Below are 20,703 nucleotides of genomic sequence, written 5' to 3' on the forward strand. Positions count from 1 at the left end.
TGAAGTAAAGGAAGAAAAAGAAGAAGAAACAAGTGAAAAGGCACAGAAAAAACAGAAAAGCAGAAAATGCAGATTTTGCTGATGTGACGATCGCAACACATTCATGACGCTCGTCACGACCCAGACTGTGACGACCGTCACAGGCCCATGACGAGCGTCACGCGACCACAAAGTGCGCTTTGAAACAGTTAGCAATAGGCACCCAAACGTGCCTAAATCTCCTCCAACAAACTTTTCCCACAGATTCCTCTCTCAAGACCAAGTTTTCCTTGATTTTATCAACTACCAAGACCTAATGGACACTATATAAAGGACTCAATTGGGAAAAATTGAAAAAGGCCTACTTTGATATTTACGCTCTGCAATTTAATTTTCAGCTTTCTAGCATTCAACATTTTTTCTTTCTTTCCAGCAACCTTGTTTCCGTTGCCTTATTGTATTCACCATTCTTTTTATAGTTTCCCTCTTTCCAGTTAGTTTTCCATTATCCATAGTAGTAGTTTCCTACACTGGGGAACTACTACACTTTATCTTATTTTAGAAGTAGTCTGTATTGAAGAAGCAAAGCATACCGACTTGTGGAGGACTGCTCAAGTGCTCCAAGAATCGCTACACTATGTACTTCGATCTCCAGGTTTTTATTGAATTATTATTGTTATTGCCCATTTATTGTTATAAGCATGTTTGCCGCAATGTTGATTTGTTTATGCCTTGTGTTTGCTTTATTTAATATGTCTGGCTAAACCACCGGTATCGGTATGTAGCAACTTAATTTGATGGGATTTAATAATAACCGGTGAAAACCCCTTTTCTCAAATAACCCTTTAGGCTGAAGTGTTTAATCTAAATTTAATTAACTTTATCACAAAAGCGTGAAAAGCTATTTAATACGGTTTTGCCACGAGAGTGGGAAATTAACTAAGGTGAGAACCAACAATCGCGAGAGCGTGAGGCTCGAGCTGGATAGTAAAAATTAGGCATTGAGTTTAAAAACAACGAGAGCACTTTAAAAGCAATTAGAACTTATTTATTTTCAAAAGGTAATTTTGACTTCAAATGGGACAGCGGGAGCGTACATTCTGACTTAAAGTTATAGGCCGAATCAACAACCACGAGAGTGTGAGATAAAGTCTTTTAAATAAACATTTTCTACTTAGAGATATTTGGCATTCAAATTATTCACCGGTGATTTATCAAATCCCTGACGATTAATGCGCTGCATACTGATCCCTTCCATTAATTCTTTATTAAAACCAAAAATTTCCCTTAGATTTACTATATTACCCCCGAACTTCTACTAATCAATTCCCTTAGCTAAACATAGTGACATTAGTAGCACTAGTTTGACCATAGGTCCCTGTGGAATCGATATCTTTTAAAACTAAAGCGACTAGACTGTGCACTTGCAGTCAAGTACCCGACAGACTACATTTTATATATAGCCACGACAAGCATCAAGTTTTTGGCGCTGTTGCCGAGGAACTGTTTTAGTCGAATAGTGCGATTATTTCGTTGCACGGTATAGACTAAGGTAAAAACAAAAACTAATCTTCTCTCCTTTTCTTTCCCTGATTGTATGCCAAGTACTCGCTCACAAGGCGATAAATTAGCACCACCAATCCCTGAATTAGAGCGTTTCCTATACGTGAGACGCCGAATACACGAATATCAACAAAAATACGGTATTCCCGATATCTCCTTTCCTCCTAAATCAGAAGAAAAACCAAACATGGCTGAAGAAGGACCCCAGAATCGTCCTCTTAAATTCTACGCTACCCCGACTCAACAAGAACCTCACAACAGCATTGTTGCCCCCGCTATTAATCGAAATGATTTCGAGTTAAAACCCTCACTCTTATCAGCCGTCCAACAACATCAATTTGCTGGAAATCCAACAGAAGATCCTAATGAACACCTGACCAAGTTTGTGCAGTACGCGGACACTGTAAAAGCGAATGGTGTATCTCAAGATGCAATAAGACTGCGCCTTTTTCCCATCTCACTAAGAGACAGAGCTTAGGCTTGGTTGCAATCCTTGCCCTCCAACTCCGTTACGACATGGGAGGAGCTGAAGAACGTCTTCTTATCCCGATAGTTTCCGCCGAGCAAAACTGCTATATTGAGAGCTCAAATCAACGGATTTAGGAAAAAAGATGTGGAATCTCTCTACGAAGCATGGGAGAGATACAAGGACATGATGAGAATATGTCCACATCACGGTCTAGAAGACTGGGTGATCATTCACACATTTTATAATGGGCTTCTGTATAACACAAGACTTACAATAGACGCTGCCGTGGGCGGTGCACTTATGGATAACCCATACACCGAAGCCTATCAACTCATTGAAAACATGGCCCAAAACCATTTCCAATGGGGATGTGAACGAACTCCAGTGGAAAAGTCCCAGACTAAGGGTGAAATGTACGAAATTAGTAGCCTTGACCATGTTCATGCAAAGGTAGATGCCCTTGTCCAAAAATTAGATAACTTGACCATACCAACCGCAGCCACCGTGGCTGCTGTAACTCCAAACTGTGAGTTATATGGAAACCTTGGACACACTGCACAAGAATGTCAAATACTAGCAGGAGTCCCAACAGATCAAGTGAACTACACACAGGGAAATCCCTATTTTAATACTTACAACCCTGGTTGGAAAAACCATCCTAATTTCTCGTATAAGAATAACAATGCCCTTTATACACCTGGCCAAGTACTAGTTGTTCCGCCTGGATATCAAAAACCAACTAATAATGCTCTTAACATGCCTAGGAAGTCAAATCTCGAGTTGATGATGGAAAGCTTCATAGCTACTCAAGCTCAAACAAACAAGGACTTCTTGAACCAAAACATACATACTAGCGAGCAACTTAAACAACTAGCGAATAAAGTAGATGCCTTAGCCACCCACAATAAAATGCTTGAAACACAGATTTCACACGTGGCTCAACATCAAGCGTCTACAGCCGCTCCAGCTGGAACATTTCCTGGACAACCGCAACTTAATCCAAAGGGACATGCAAATACCGTTATACTGAGGAGTGGAAAAGAAGTAGATGGACTCATAGATCCGAGACTCCAAAACCATGCCATGTACCAAAAACCAGATAAAACCTCAACTAAGCAGGTGAATGAACCAAAGGAAACAAAAGATAATACCCAGGAGGCCGAAGAGAAAGAGAAACCCTATGTGCCTCCACCTCCTTATAAACCACCCATTCCGTATCCTCAAAGACTCAAAAGTTCTAAAACTGCGAATCAATTTAGGAAATTTGTTGAACTTCTAAAGCAATTAAACATTACGATACTCTTTATAGAAGCCATCACACAAATGCCCTCCTATGCCAAATTTCTTAAGGAAATCCTATCCAATAAGAAAAAGATTGAGGATGACGAAACAGTTACACTTACTGCCGAGTGTAGCGCCATAATCCAGAATAACATGCCTCCCAAACTAAAAGACCCAGGTAGTTTCTCCATACCTTGTGTCATTGGAAAATTCGTCATAGACAAAGCTCTATGCGATCTAGGAGCCAACATTAGCGTAATGCCCTTAACCATTTGTAGAAGGCTCAGTATGGGAGAATTAAGACCGACAAAGATGTCCGTTCAATTAGCTGACCGCTCAATCAAATATCCTGTCGGTATACTAGAGAATGTCCCAGTTCGTGTAGGCCAATTTTACATTCCTACCGATTTCATAATCATGGACATTAAAGAAGATGCCAATACACCTATCATTCTAGGAAGGCCATTCTTGGCTACCGCCGGAGCCATCATAGACATAAAGAGAGTTAAGCTGACATTCAAAGTTGGAGAGGAAAAGGTTGAATTCATCTTAACTCAATTGTTACAAGCACCAGCTATAGACGACACCTGCTATCTGCTTGATGTCATAGACGAATGCGTGAGAAAGATGGAGATGGAAGAAACCACGTACTCTGAAATAATGAAAATCCAAATCCCTCCAATCTTTGAAGATAATAATTAGCATGAACCATACCAAAACAAAAGTCTAAGAGAATGCTTAGCACTTACACCAGACTACATGCCATGCCCAAAGAAACCTGACTTGGAATTAAAAACACTACCAAAGAACCTAAGATACGAATTCCTAGATACTGAACTGAAAAGACCAGTAATAGTCAACGCTGACTTAGGACAGATGGAAACCGAGAAATTACTAGATGCCCTAAGAAAATATCCAACAGCGTTAGGATATAACATCGCCGATCTAAAATGAATAAGTCCTTCGATCTGTATGCATCGTATTATGCTGGAGGAAGACTGCAAAACCTCTAGAGAGCACCAGAGAAGGATCAACCCAATCCTAAGTACCGTAGTCAAGGATGAAGTCAAGAAACTTCTAGACGCTGGAATCATATACCCGATCTCAGATAGTCAATGGGTTAGCCCCGTTCATGTAGTACCTAAGAAAGGAGGTGTTACAGTCGTTAAGAACGAGAAGGGCGAATCCATAGCACAAAGAGTTGTGACCGGAAGTAGAATGTGCATTGACTACAGAAAACTAAATAAAGCCACTCGTAAAGATCATTTCCCTCTACCTTTCATAGATCAAATGCTTGAACGACTGGCTAAACATTCTCACTTCTGCTATCTAGACGGTTATTCAGGATTCTTTCAAATCCCAATCCATCCCGACGACCAAGAAAAGACTACCTTCACATGCCCTTATGGTACATTCGCCTACCGACGAATGCCATTTGGCCTATGTAACTCTCCCGCAACATTTCAAAGATGCATGATGGCAATCTTCGCAGATTTTATAGATGACATCATGGAAGTCTTTATGGACGATTTTTCTATTTGCGGTCAGAGTTTCGAAGGATGTCTATCTAACCTCGAAATGGTACTCAAAAGATGCGTGAAAGTAAACCTCGTTTTAAACTGGGAGAAATGCCATTTTATGGTTCAACAAGGAATTGTATTAGGTCACGTGGTATCTGAAAGAGGAATTGAAGTGGACAAAGCTAAAATCGAAATTATAGAGAACCTTCAACCTCCGAAAACTGTTCGAGAGATAAGAAGCTTTCTAGGACACGCCGGTTTCTACCGACGTTTTATTAAAGATTTCTCAAAAATAACCAAGCCACTTACATCATTATTAATGAAAGACGCTGATTTCATATTTGATGAATAATGCTTAACAGCGTTCAACCAACTGAAAACATCTTTAATCACCGCACCCATAATGCAACCACTTGACTGGAGATTACCATTTTAAATCATGTGCGATGCGAGTGATTACACAGTGGGCGCAATACTAGGACAAAGGAAGGATAAGAAGCTTCATGCTATTTACTATGCGAGTAGAACATTTGATCCTGCCCAAATGAACTACGCCACCACTGAAAAAGAACTCCTAGCTGTCGTGTTCGCATTGGACAAATTCCGTTCCTACCTGGTAGGGGCGAAGATCATCATCTATACCGACCACGTCGCTATTAGATATTTGTTAAGTAAGAAGGATACCAAACCAAGACTTTTAAGATGGATCCTGCTCTTACAAGAATTTGATTTAGAAATAAAAGATAAGAAAGATATTGAGAATGTAGTAGCAGACCACTTATCTCGTATCGAAGGGAACAAGCCTGAACAAATCCCAATTAATGACGATTTCCCTTACAAACGACTCATAGCCCAAATGGAAAGTGATATGTCTGAACTGATATTAAACGATACAGAAATAGAAGAATCCATGGAAGAAGTACACGCGAATGCAACTCTGCCATGGTACGCTGACTTTGTCAACTACCTAGCCGTCAGAGTACTTCCACCGGACCTATCTTATCAACAAAAGAAGAAGTTCTTTCATGACGTAAAACAGTATTACTGGGATGAACCCCTTCTTTCAAAAGAGGGACCGACGGTATTTTCCGTCGATGTGTTCCTGAGGATGAAATCGAAGATGTAATCTCTAATTGCCATTCCTCCCCCTATGGAGGGCATGCAAGTACCTCAAAGACATGCACTAAGATCCTGCAATCCGGCCTATTTTGGCATACTCTATGGAAAAACGTCCATAACGCGGTTACAAAATGCGACCGGTGCCAACGCACTGGCAACATCTCAAGATGCGATGAAATGCCACAAACAGGAATCTTAGAAGTTGAAGTCTTTGACGTATAGGGGATTGACTTCGTGGGACCATTTTCAGCTTCTTTTGGAAATAAATACATACTCGTTGTTGTCGACTATGTCTCAAAATGGATCGAGGCTGTAGCCTCTCCAACAAATGACACACGAGTAGTAATCAAGCTATTCAAAAACATTATCTTTCCCAGATTCGGTGTGCCGAAACTAGTAGTTAGTGACAGTGGCTCCCACTTCATATCGAATATATTTGGAAAACTCCTTTTGAAGTACGGAGTCCGACACCGCGTAGCAACACCATATCATCCACAAACTAGCGGGCAAGTCGAAGTCTCAAATCGAGAAATAAAACAAATTCTTGAGAAGACCGTAGGAATATCCAGAAAGTACTGGTCATCCAAACTAAACGAAGCTTTGTGGGCCTACCGGACGGCTTACAAGACCCCGATAGGAACCACACCCTTCAAACTAGTTTATGGTAAATCTTGCCACCTCCCTGTAGAACTGGAACACAAAGCGTATTGGGCGATTAAAACCTTTAACATCAACTACACTTCCGTAGGACAGAAACAGATTCTGGACATCCACGAATTAGAAGAGCTGAGATTGGACGCTTACGAGAATGCCAGGATCTACAAAGAACGAACCAAAAGATGGCATGACAAACGCATTTCTAGGAAGGAGTTTAAAGTCGGCGACGTAGTGCTGCTATTTAACTCAAGACTTAAACTTTTTCCAGGAAATCTCAAATCTCGGTGGTCTGGTTCTTTCGAGATCACCAAAGTTCTTAATAGTGGTGCGATAGAAATAAAAGGTAGAAATAGTGACCCTTTTGTACTAAACGGGCAGCGCCTAAAGCACTATCATAATATAGAAAATAGAGACTATTCGAACAGTCTCAGACTCATAGAGCTTCCCGCTTAACACCAAACCTAGTACAATGCGACACTGCTGTCGAACTTGCGACATTAAACAAAGTGCTTAGTGGGAGACAACCCACCCTTTTTTCTTTTCGTTATTTTTCTTACAATCTAATTTTTTTTCCTTCTTTAATTTTCTTCTTTATTTTGTTTGCTCCCCCCTTCTTGATTCTTTGCAGACACTCTTGTTGTTTCTAGTAACTAACTTAGACATATTGGATACTGACAAACAGGAAAATTACTAACTAGTTAGTTAATTACTTTCATCATGCAACAACCAGAGACAGTTTTCAGAGGCTGAGTTCAACGCAGGCGGTATGATTATCTAGCCCGGAAGAATATGGCATTGACCATATATTATGATGGACCGACCATGGATAAATTAGGCATCCGAGATAGCATCCTATAAGAGACGGTTTGTCACGTACCGTGAACTAACCTTAGAATTCCTGAGTTCCCTTGTATGCATCCCTGAGCATGGTTACAGACTAAACAAAGGGTTAATATCCTTTGGGTTATTTAGCATGGACTTCACCTACACCCGTCGAGACCTTGCTGACCTCCTAGGATTCCCTAGCGGCCCTTTCATCGTTACTACCCGCCAGGAGGACCTTATCGATGACATTGATCTCGATAACTTCTGGGGTTGCATATCCGGAGAATCCAACCCAAACCCGAATGAGATGCACTCACAAAAGATCCATAACCCTGATATCCGATATTTTCATAAAATACTAACCCACACCTTATTTGGTAAGGAAGAAAATAACACCTTAGTGTCCCGCGACGAACTCTTCATCCTCCTGTGTGTCGATCAAGGTCGACACATCAATATAGTGACATTCATGATGGAAAGATTTGTCCACCTTGCTAAGAATAACCGTACCCCAATAATCATAGGTGGCCTAGTTACCCTCGATAACAGACGCCATAGGACTTGTCCGCCCACTTTATGAGCTTGTACCTTTTGGAAACATCCGCCCAATGGATATCAAATTTTGCTTTAACCGCAGAATCATAGGTAACATTGGGACGGATACCTTTGATTATCTAATCAGTAACGAAGTGGTCTGACTATTCACCTTGCCTAACCATGAGAAAACGAGTGTTCACAACCGAGATAACTGGCTCTATGACTTAGAGGAACACCCTATCGATCCACCTTCACCTCCCGCTACACCGCCCAAATACGAGTGTATTAATGACCCTATCCATAAGGAAAAATCTAACCCTGAAACACCTCCTAACTATTATAACATTGCTGAACCGGTTCCTCCATCTTGTGCTGATAATCATGCCATGCTCATCACCCGTCTGAATACTTTCCAAGCTGACATAACCATTGTGAAAGAAGAGATAAAACTCATACGCTTTGATGTCCTAGGCCTGATGGATATAGCAGTTGAGCAGTTTCATTATCTGAACGAAGTTGTCGCTGCATTGGGACAAAAACGTGGCTGAAACTACTGACCACTGATTTCTCCTTCTCGCACTAAGCAATGAGGACACTGCTTTGTTTTGTGTGGGGAGGGAGCACTTTTATTTATTGCATTACTTTTTTTCTATTGCTTTCATTTGCTATGTTATCGCTACATTTTTCTCCTATGTTACATTTAATTTCAATTCATTAATTCAATTGCTATTTATTTACGCTTATCTCATATTTTTATTTATTTCTGCATTTATGCTGTTAAATTAAAATTGCTTAGCCATTATTTATGCTGCTATCAAATTCTGCTGAAACCTGTGCTAGAGGAAATTTTTGAAATTCAGCGCGTGATGACCGTCACTATAGGGTGACATCCGTCTCACAGACGTGACGACCGTGACGAATCTGGAATGATCATCACACACATGAAAGTGACCGTTACGAGCATATGACTGTTGAAGACGACCGTTACGTATCCGTTGCGCGTGACGACCGTCACACCCCTGCGACGACCGTCACGAATTCCAGAGAGCTCGCCTATAAAAGCAGGAACTCTTTCTCCCTTTATCCTCACCAATTATCACTCTTTTACATTCTGATCATCATCTATTAAATTCTTCACTATTTTCTTTGAGCGTGTAACTCACAAACCTTCCACCTCACCCACCAACACCAAAAGTTTCATCCAACTCATCAAATGGCCCGTCAAGAAAGAGGCACTCACAACCTATCAACCGTCACATTCCGTGATGGAGAAGTCGTTCAAGCCATGAGGTATATGGATCATGAATGCCTAAGGGAGTTAGGACTTTTGGAGGGTGTGGAATGGATGCTAGCTGCCTTCAGCTTGACGCAACTTTGTACCACACCGCAGCCAACCTACGAAGCGCTGACCCTGGAATTTCTAAGTTCCTACTCATACATCACTCCCCCTGGAATTCAACAATATCTCACCGGTGTAGCCACATTTAGAATGTTCGGCACCGAGTATTCCCTTAATCAAACCCAGATTGCGAGAATGCTTGGTTTCCGACATGGAGAAGGAATCCATTGTTGCATCCCAGAAGGATGGTCATAGATAGCATTCCAAGTCTGGAACAACCTCACCAACATGAACGCAACAAGATGGGATATGCTTAACGCAACATATATCCACAACCCAGCCATTAGATACTTTCACCGAGTCCAGGGGCACACAGTTTTTAGAAGAGTCAGCAACCACAAGGTAAACTCCAAGGAACTTTTCCTTCTCCACTGTGTGTTTGCCCAAATTGCGTTTTATGTTACTCCTTTCCTACTAGCCAACATCCAGGCTGCTTGCATGAGAGGCAGCCATGCGTTTTGTTGTGGGGGAATCATCACCTCCATAACATTAGGCTTGAACCCGGGAGATAGGCTAGCAAACTTACCAGCCCTGGAAGAAGAATTCCTCGACATCGATTACTGTCGTGCCTCACACCTAATCAAAGAAAGAGATGATGGGAAGTATCATCCTGTTGTCAGAAACAAGACAGTACGGAGCATCATCATGCCCAACAGGAACCGCACAGATCCAAGAGAAATGAAAAATTGGACTTTTGATCTGGAGGCCCCCGAGCCAAATGATGGAAATCCTGATAATGGTACAGATGAAGTCGAAGAGAAGCTTGACAGAGGCATGCCTCAACCACCTCAAGAGCACGCTGCAGAAACCTCCTCCCGAGGACAACGAAGAAGCGAACGAAGACCCGCCTCCATGGAAAACATCTACGCCGAGATGTTGAGACACAACCAAATAATGGAAGACCGCCAAACAGAAATAATGCAAGCGATCCAGCAAATGCAGCGGGATCAGCACGATTATGCTCACTGGCATGATCAGGGGATGGCAGAACTTTCAGACCATATGAGTGCCTTGACTTATCGAGTAGATTCCATCCAGGAATACACTCAGCATGTAGGATTGGTTCCTACCCAGCGAGGACGAGGTGAGCGTGCAAGAGCAAGAGCATGAAGAGGCCAACCGCGTATTGATGAGCTGTGATTTTTGTTTCTTTCCTTTTTACTTATGTATACTGTCGCATTAAGGATAATGCATTGTTTAAATATGGGAGGAAATCCTTATCACTCCTCTACTTGTTTCTATTGCTAATATTTCCAGCCAATACAATTTTTTTTGCTTGTCCTTTTCACTTATTTACACATATCTTGGCATAATAAAAATTCTTCCTTAAGATTAAATGCATATCCTACAAGTACATAGGTTGTCCCGCTGAGGCTTTGTCAGGAAAATTGAGAAAGATCTAACAAAATTGATACCGTCCCGACACTCTAGACCCCTTATTTCTACGAGATCGGTTTGAATAACCATTATACTGACACCTTAAGTCTCCATTCTAGATTAACCCCTAGTAGTTTATACTAGCAGTCAACACCGTCTCAAGCACAAACCACATGGAGAGCCGATGAATATAAGTGTCTGATGCCTACAAATTAAGAAACTCCTTCATACTGTTGCTATCAAGAAATTTATAAAAGAACCATACAAAAGGTTGCAAGTTATGAAAAAAGAAGGAATAGAAACCCCAGTCGGTTGGTCCAGAGGTACCTGGTACTGGACTCGGTAGGGAGAACTACGGTTCGATCCCCCACAACCTTCAAAAAGGGGATATATAAAGGGGTACCACACTAGTGTACCAGACTCCCATGCTAAGGAAAGGATCAAAGTCACTAATCGACTACTTCATTAAGTGCGTGCGGAGGCAAATGGCTTAATGTGATTGCGCCAGAATGAAACCGGGTGAAATAGAAACAGAGACACTAGGTCGAGCTATAATAGCATGATTCGAACTGGCTTGTGTAAAGAAGAGATCTATGCTAAAGCTGAAAGCTCGTGTCGTCACAGTATCTTCGGTGTTTTACTAAATATCGGACATCCTACTAATCCACCTGACAACCACGTACGAACGGGTAATGTATTCGCGTTTAATTTTGTTTTCAAATTGTGTTTGCTTGAGGACAAGCAAAGATTCAAGTTTAGGGAAGTTTGATAACGCGAAAACACATCAGATAATTGCCTTAATTTACACCCAAAGATCACACCATTTCGATTGATATCCCGATTATTGCGCAAGTATTCGTCTTGTTTTTGCAGGTATTTAAATCTCCATGCACTAAAGAGCAAAATGAAGAAAAGGAAGAAAAAGAAGAAGAAACAAATGAAAAGGCACAGAAAAAAAACAGAAAAATAGAAAATGCAGATTTTGCGGATGTGACGATCGCCACACATTCATGACGCTCGTCACGACCCAGACTGTGACGAGCGTCACAGGCCCATGACGAGCGTCACGCGACCACAAAGTGCGCTTTGAAACAGTCAGCAATAGGCACCCAAACGTGCCTAAATCTCCTCCAACAAACTTTTCCCACGGATTCCTCTCTCAAGACCAAGTCTTCCTTGATTTTCTCAACTACTAAGACCTAATGGACACTATATAAAGGACTCAATTGGGAAAAATTGAAAAAGGCCTACTTTGATATTTACGCTCTGCAATTTAATTTTCAGCTTTCTAGCATTCAACATTTTTTCTTTCTTTCCAGCAACCTTGTTTCCGTTGCCTTATTGTATTCGCCATTCTTTTTATAGTTTCCCTCTTTCCAGTTAGTTTTCCATTAGCCATAGTAGTAGTTTCCTACACTGGGGAACTACTACAGTTTATCTTATTTTAGTAGTAGTCTATATTGAAGAAGCAAAGCCTACCAACTTATGGAGGACTGCTCAAGTGCTCCAAGAATCGCTACACTATGTACTTCGATCTCCAGGTTTTTATTGAATTATTATTGTTATTGCCCATTTATTGTTATAAGCATGTTTGTCGCAATGTTGATCTGTTTATGCCTTGTGTTTGCTTTATTTAATATGTTCGGCTAAACCACCGGTATCGGTATGTAGCAACTTAATTTGATGGGATTTAATAATAACCGGTGAAAATCCCTTTTCTCAAACAACCTTTTAGGCTGAAGTTTTTAATATAAATTTAATTAACTTTATCACAAAAGCGTGAAAAGCTATTTAATACGGTTTTGCCACGAGAGTGGGAAATTAACTAAGGTGAGAACCAACAATCGCGAGAGCGTGAGGCTCGAGCTGGATAGTAAAAATTAGGCATTGAGTTTAAAAACAGCGAGAGCACTTTAAAAGCAATTAGAACTTATTTATTTTCAAAAAGTAATTTTGACTTCAAATGGGACAGCGAGAGCGTACATTCTGACTTAAAGTTATAGGCCGAATCAACAACCACGAGAGTGTGAGATAAAGTTTTTTAAATAAACATTTTATACTGAGAGATATTTGGCATTCAAACTATTCACCGGTGACTTATCAAATCCCTGACGATTAATGCGTTGCATACTAATCCTTCCATTAATTCTTTATTAAAACCGAAAATTTCCCTTAGATTTACTATATTACCCCCGAACTTCTACTAATCATTTCCGTTAGCTAAACATAGTGACGTTAGTAGCACTAGTTTGACCATAGGTCCCTGTGGGATCGATATCTTTTAAAACTAAAGCGACTAGACTGTACACTTGCAGTCAAGTACCCGACAGACTATATTTTATGTATAGCCACGACAAGCATCACACAACCTATGGATCATCTGTCACTAACTCAAAGTGTTAAAAATATGATCAAATGGTCATCTATCAATATATTGAGTTAGAGAAGATTAAATCAACTTAAGAAACCATCTATAGATGACTTGAAATGTAGAATCATTGATCAAGAAAGTCAAACAAAAATCATATAAAAGTGAATTAAATGGAAAATTAAAATGATTTCTAATGAAAAAATAAAGAGGATCCAACTTGCGTAATCTTGTCAAAAACCTTAAAATCACCAATTGATGTTGAAGGAAAACCACATGTTGGTTTTCTTATTTTAAACCCCCAAAGATTCTCAACCCAATTTACAATTAGACAATCTAAATTGGACGTTATCAACTCTGATTCTAGATGATACCCAAACAAAAAAATGATTATGTGTAATTTGTTTTTGTGTATGGATAGATCATAGGTTGAAGATGAAGATAACTCTTTGTATATTCCTGGTTTCGTATCTTTCAAATGATGCATGTATGAGGTATATATATGTGTGTAAGTTGGGGGCAAAAAGGAATGCGAAAGGTTTTAAAAAATCATGAATTTTTGGAAAAATGCATCGTACGTGTCGACCTTGTCTTGCCTAATGTAAGTATAGGTTTTGCATCCAAATCTAAGTTTGTTGAGATCTGACGGGTGTCCCGACCTAACTTCTTCAGGTGTTTTCATATCTAACACAATCAAAGGACATATGTTTATCAGATATGTTACTGTCGAAACAGCCTCTGCCAAAAACACCTTCTTGAACGCAACACTAGTCAACATGCATCTAACTCTTCCCAAAATGGTTCAATTAAACCTTTCAGTCAAACCATTTTATTGGGGAGTACCTGTAGTAGTTATGTTCCTTGCAATATTAGAGGCTGCACAAGAACTGTCAAATGCCTTATTGAAAAATTCAAGGCCATTGTCGGTTCTCAAGCTCTTGACCTTTCGATCAGTCTAATTTTTGACTAGAGTCTTCCAACTTTTGAAGTTCTCAAAAGTTTCATCCTTAGTCTTATGGATGAATACCCATAACTTTCTAGAATAATCATCAAATATGGATAGAAAATACCTTGCTCCTGAATGTGATAGACACATTGCATACCTCCAAAGATCAACATGGATGTAATCAAGGGATCCATTTGTTCTTTGTTTGCCTTTATTGAACTTCAATCTGCAAGATTTTCCAAGTACACAAGGTTCACAAACTTCAGCTTTTCGAATTTGTCTCCAAGCCTTGTTTATTCACGCCTCTTTAGACTTACTTTGACCCATGACTTTTAGAATAATTTTCTCTCCTTAGAAAACATATCCTTTCTTGTCGAATTCACCAAGAGAAATCAAATTTCTCTTCAAATCAGGTATATACCTGACTTCAGTCAACAACCTTATTGACTCATCATGGAGCTTGAATCTCACAAATCCAACATCTGCAATCTTGCAAGCTTTATTGTTTCCAAGCAATATATGTCCACCATCTTGATCATATAATTCCTCTAACAAGTCTTTGTTTAGAGTCATGTGGCAAGTGCAACCTGAATTCATAATCCACTCTTTACTTGAGTCGCCGCTTGAAACCACAAGAACATCAGATAAGTCAAAATCATCATGAACAATGGTTGTGTTACCATTATCCTTACCTCCATTATATTTCAGGCATTCAGGGAACATTTTTCTTGTATGACCCTACTTCTTATAGTGATAAAATTGAATACTAGATGCATCACCACTATAAGACTTCTGCTGACTTTTACCCTTCTTCTTTCACACTTTCCATCTCTCTTTGTGAATTTTGCCTTAACCGACAAGCCTTCACCAGTCGAAGATGGCTTGTGCTCCTTTCATTTGTTCAAATCCTTAGAATACAAGGTTGATTTAACTTCTTCAAAGGTCAGAGACTCTCTTCCATACAAGAGATTTTCTTTAAAGTAGGCATGTGATATGAGCAAATCACACAACAACAATAATGCTTGATCTTCATTCTCGATCTTTACATCAATATTTTTAAGATCAAGAGTCAGCTTGTTGAACATATCCAACTGCTCGGCTATAATTTTTTCTTCACTCATCTTGAATGAATACATAGCTTGCTTCAGGTAGAGGTGATTGGATAAGAATTTGGTCATGTACAAACTTCCGAGTTTCACCCATAACCCCGATGCCTTCGTCTCCTTCGAAACATTTCGAAGAACCTTATCACCAAGGCTCAATAAGATGGCATGGTGGGATTTCTCTACCATAGTCGTTTTTAATTTGTACGTTAATGTAGCATCCATGGATTCATCTCCCTTTAACGCTTCTAAACAACCCTGCTGAACTAGTAGGGCTTTCATCTTCAAGCGCCACAGACCGAAATCGTTCACTCTGGTGAACTTTTCAATCTCATACTATGTTGACAACATCTTCTTCATGTTCACCACACCAATCTATTATTAAAACGATGCAAGAATAAGAAAGTATAATTGGTTTCTTGATCGGCATGAAACCCACAAGGGTAGAACTGAGGGAGGCAAGAAGAACACAACAATTTGGTTATAAACTGCTATTCTTTACTTTCTGTTTGAAACAAGATTACAAGTGTTACACAATAGCAAAGAACCTTTCTCACCCTAATTAGGATATGCATTATACAATGATGAGAGACTAGTATGCTATTTAATAGAAAACTAACACACTAAACTAGTGAGTTTTTACACACAAGCCCATTACACAAGCTTACTTAGAGAACAAGCTAACTTAAATTGGGCATAACAAACATGCCCAATTCAACATGATAACAATCCTAGCATACTTTGACTACAACATGTGAATAGACTTTGACGACATGCTAATGATCTTGTTGGATTGTCAAACCAAGAAGCTACCCTTGACCGTACTAGAGTTCGATCCAATATCTCACAAAAACAAAGCAGAAAATAATGAAGAAGGCAATAACCTTCATTCATACAACAACACTACATGCTACCTATATCTGTAATGTGGGCATAAAATCACACACAACAAAAATTAAGGGGTTAAGAATAATCCTTACAAATGTTAGTGGTGAAATTAAACAACATGACAATTATAAAAATACACAGATCATTCTCACACAACAACAATGACAATATAGTTTATAATGTAATGCATAATGCACCAACTTCTCCTTAAATATGCACGTGGTACCAGGTTTTGGGCATCAGAGGTGTGTTACTGGTTTATCCTTGTCTTTGGTTCCTTTCTGAACCATGTCCCTCTCTGGACATGAGAAAGTCACGGTCCCTCTCTAAACCTGCCCTCACTGGACCTAAGTCCTACCTAACTCTACTATATGTGTGTGCAAGATTGTGGTAGAAAACTATAATCACAATCCAAAAATCAACACAAGTAATGCTCATAATCTCATACCTAAATAGGTTCCAATCTTGAACCATAAGTTCACCAATTATCAGGCATCACCGATTATAAGGCCTCATTGTAATTCCTCTGAATTACTCAACTAAAAAATATTCATATAATTAAATTTAATAATTATATTATAGCTCAAAAATTACCAACGACTGGGTAAAGGTGTATTACTACTCATTGGCTCAAAAATTCACCAACATGCCCAAAACATATAAACAGAGTATTTTATCATTTTATAATTTACACATAGCTCATCAAAATGTATAACAATTCATATATATAACTCAACAGAGTTCCTAAAGAACTCTAAACAACTCAACCAAACTCCTACACCTTAAAAATGACCATCTCAAAAGTACTCTAGTATGATCAAACATGCTCTACTGACAACTTTCATAGGTGATAACTCTACTGAACTCTAAGGGATGACAACTTAACTCAAACTTACTCAAAAAAATCACAAAGGAAGCAAAAGGGTCACTGACACTAAAATTGCTCAGAAATCATCAAACTAACTGTCGCTCCCCAGGATTTCCCGAATCCAGGTACAAACGCGAAGAAGAGTGGCGAGAAGAAAAGGATAGAGTTGCCAGCTATGTACTTTTATCCCAAGAGGAGGGAAAGGTAATACTGCATAACCTAGAGGGAATGGATAAAACAAAGTCTCGAACCAAAGAAACAGAGTAAGGGGGCCGGTTACGTGAAGGGAAGGTTATCGCACCCCTTCACGTCTGTGGTACTCCACAGGATCCACGATTGCTATCTATGTCTAAAGGTGTGTAAAAGTCCTACATGCAATGCGAAAAAGAGAAAATCAAAGTAGGGAAAAGAAAGAGTTATTGCTCGCACAGGCCCTACCCTGCTGCATACGTATCTCAAGAAGGATTGAGAATCAGAGCACCGTAGCTCGGCTAACCTGTTTCTGTTTGTTTTGTGTTCTTTAGGTGAACAACGTTACTACGCAATCTACTGGATGCTCGACCTTTGGAGACTTACTCACCTGTAGTAGAAGGAGTCAACGTGTCCTTAAGAGAAGGTAGAGTTTGTTTGCGTTTTAGGAATGCTCATGCAAGAAAGGAAGTCTTAGACGAAGGAACCGTGCTACCTTAACATGCAAATGAGAGACTATACGAAGTCTAGCAATCCTATGGGGATACAATAAGCAAGTCTCATAAGAGAACAACAAAAACTGGAAACAAAATGCCAATCAATGGACTTACATCCAACTCCACACAACAAATAGGAAACAGAATGCCAACGGCTGGGCTTACATCTAACTCCTCAAACAAATAGGAAACAGAAAGCCAATCAATGGACTTACATCTAACTCCTAAAACAATGAACAAGCAACAAATGCAAACACACAAAATGAAATTATCACACTCTATATACAAAAAAGAGGCTCAGACAAACGGTTGGGCTTTAGTCAAGAGGGGTCATATCAACCTCGGAAAACAAGCCAAAACTGTAGGGGTGTTCTGAAGCTCTTAACCACTAACACTGAGAGTTAGGGTGAAGCTGATCAAAGGAGATGAGGATGAGACCTCATGCTCTTAACCCTGGCCTGGGTGAGCTCAAATCAAAGAACGCGTGGGGATCCAGAAAGAGGGACCCTATTCCACCTGACTGACTCTATACAAAGATCTTGGATTATGTTCAAGAGCATCAGCACGTAGTGCGAGCATAATGAAAGACTCAACGATTAACAGGGGATTGATTGCTAATCCCTTCTATCTGTCAATTGCCTCTTCACTTAGGAGGACTTAACAAGTAACATGCCTCACTTGGAGGTCTTGGGCACAAAAATAAACAATCACAATCATTGCCTCTTAAGGAGGACTTCAGCCAAATGCCTGCCAAAACGGCGACAGGACTTCCAGACTACATGGAGTTAGAGAATGGTTACCTAAGTGGTATATCAACCACAAACCAAAGCAAAGCTCAAGTAAGAGCTAAAAGCGACTAATGTACCTGTACAAAAGCCAAACAGTCAATATTGTATTCAGACAAATCCAAACAGACAACACAATGGTGGATCTTTTCCAATATGTACACAATGCAAATCATAAATGTAATCACTTGAGTGAGTTCATCACTAATGGACCTATAACACAACAAGAGTTAGTAAACCAAAGCAACTTGCATCTCAAGTAATGAGATCACATCAACCATTAGAGCTAAGTGCTTGAACCTGAAAACACAAAGCTCAATTGGTAAGTACAAACCACTAGTACAAAGACTAGGGTCAAAGGCAAGTCAAATAGTTAAAACAGAAGCCAACATTTCATATGAAGCACAATCAATCAAACAAGAAAGAGTCCTCAAAAGGACCAAAGCCAATTCAAAAGGCAAAGCCATCAAATAATCAAGATAAGGCAAAGGCAAGCAATGTGATCCAAATTGGACATCAAGAATATAAAATCCATATTAAAACAGAAACATATCCAATGATCATGAAATTTTTTATGTGAGTACAACATGTTATGAAAAAGCATCATGCCAAAAATGAAATCCATAAGAGGTCAATTGGTGTGTGAATGAAAATGAACAAAAGAAAGGTCAAGAATGTGACACCAAATGTTACAACATATATCATGTGTCCAAAACAGTGGTAACAAAGGGTAAAAATGCCAAACCAAAGCCAAAAAATCACATCACATGTTAGGATTAGGCATGTCAAATTTCAAAGCAATTGGATAAACCATGAGCATTTTACAATCAAATGAATGCAACATATCATTATGGCATCATGTTCAAACAATCAAACACAATTAAAAATCCAGCAGCACAAAAATCATGAAATTAACATCAAAAAATAATAGACATCAACACAAGCATATGGAAAAAAGTTTGGATTAAATTGGATATGTATACTATTTTTTATGATTTTTAGAAGTTAAGGAAATAAAATGAAATAAAAGTGAAATAATTGGAAAATAATATGGAAAATAAAATTTGACTGAAATAGAAAATGCACCCAGCCAGAATTGAACTCAGGTACAAGGGGTCAAAAGCGCTCCATGAAAAAGAAATTAAAAACATGCTATGCCAGGATCAAACCCACGCTTGAGCAGTCAAAGGCGCTCCAGGGAAAACACATAGAAATTTAAAAATGCCAAAGCGGAGTATCGAACTCACGCTAGCCAGGTTCCCAGAGCGTTCAAAGTGAAACGCATCGTTTCATTTAAACGCGTGGCAAGCCACGCAAGCGGTCTTCGCCCACGCAAGCGAAGTCAAACACAGCCAAGCCAATCAAAATGCCAAATGAGCGCGCACGTGGACACTGACAGGGCAAAACCCTAGGCGACTTACAGACGGTGGCGCAAGGCGGTTTCAGCCTTCTTCTCCGGCCAACCAGGCGGAGCTCCATGAATAGAATTTCCAGAAATGCATAAAAATGATACCATTCGAAAGGTCTTGCTAAGAGGAACACGAATATCATAATCAAACAACCTTAAACTCCATAGATTCTCTGGATCGAACGAAAGAAGTTCCATGAACCAAACTTGAAATCCACATATCTTACTCAATACTTAACCAAATCAAATTCTAATTATCTCAGTGTCATCACCACAACAAGATCTTCCTAATCATGTACATGAATTGGCAAAAAGAGAGTTGAAAATCCACCTACTTGGAATGGCAGTGATGGAAACCGTGGTTTCAAGGCTTCAAACTTTCCAGATCCACTTCCTTTGATCTCCAATGAAGCTTTATGCAAGAATTAGCACCTGAAACAACCTGAATCAAACTCAATTAGAAGCTTCCATTAATGTATTCAAGCTCTTGGCATGCACGAATTTGAACTGAATTCCACCAAATACATGTTGAATCTTGCTCAGAACTTTTCCATGATCATGAATCTACAAAGGAATCTTGTGTTTGTGTGAAGAATTTTCAGTTTTGATGAGAGAGAAAATTGAGAGGGAAACTTGAATTTGAGATCTGAAATTGTGATTCTGAGCCAATTCAGTTATGATTAGGCTTTTATATCATATGTTAATCACCATGCTAATCCCAATTTGCCTTGGTTAATTGTGATTAGGGAAAGATGAGATGTAATGCAAAATTGGTAAATGCACCCTTGCATGGTTAAAGTACACGTGAACAGTGCCATATTAGGGTTCAATTCCACTTAACATCAGCTCATGAACATGATAGGAATGGTATTTGGCTCATGTGATCAACCAATTTCAAATTATGCATTTTCCCTCCAAAATGCAC

At 39.5% G+C, this 20,703-nt stretch overlaps 1 non-coding gene across 1 annotated transcript; it reads right to left on the reverse strand.

The window, feature by feature from the left end:
- Window positions 1-2,116: 2,116 nt before the first annotated feature.
- LOC127108809 (small nucleolar RNA R71) lies at window positions 2,117-2,223 on the reverse strand. The gene has a single exon (XR_007796320.1). It is a non-coding gene; the product is annotated as a small nucleolar RNA R71 (small nucleolar RNA).
- Between the last annotated feature and the right edge of the window lie 18,480 nt (window positions 2,224-20,703).

Source organism: Lathyrus oleraceus, chromosome 7 (genome assembly GCF_024323335.1).
Source record: "Lathyrus oleraceus cultivar Zhongwan6 chromosome 7, CAAS_Psat_ZW6_1.0, whole genome shotgun sequence".
NCBI classification, from domain to species: Eukaryota; Viridiplantae; Streptophyta; class Magnoliopsida; order Fabales; family Fabaceae; genus Lathyrus; species Lathyrus oleraceus.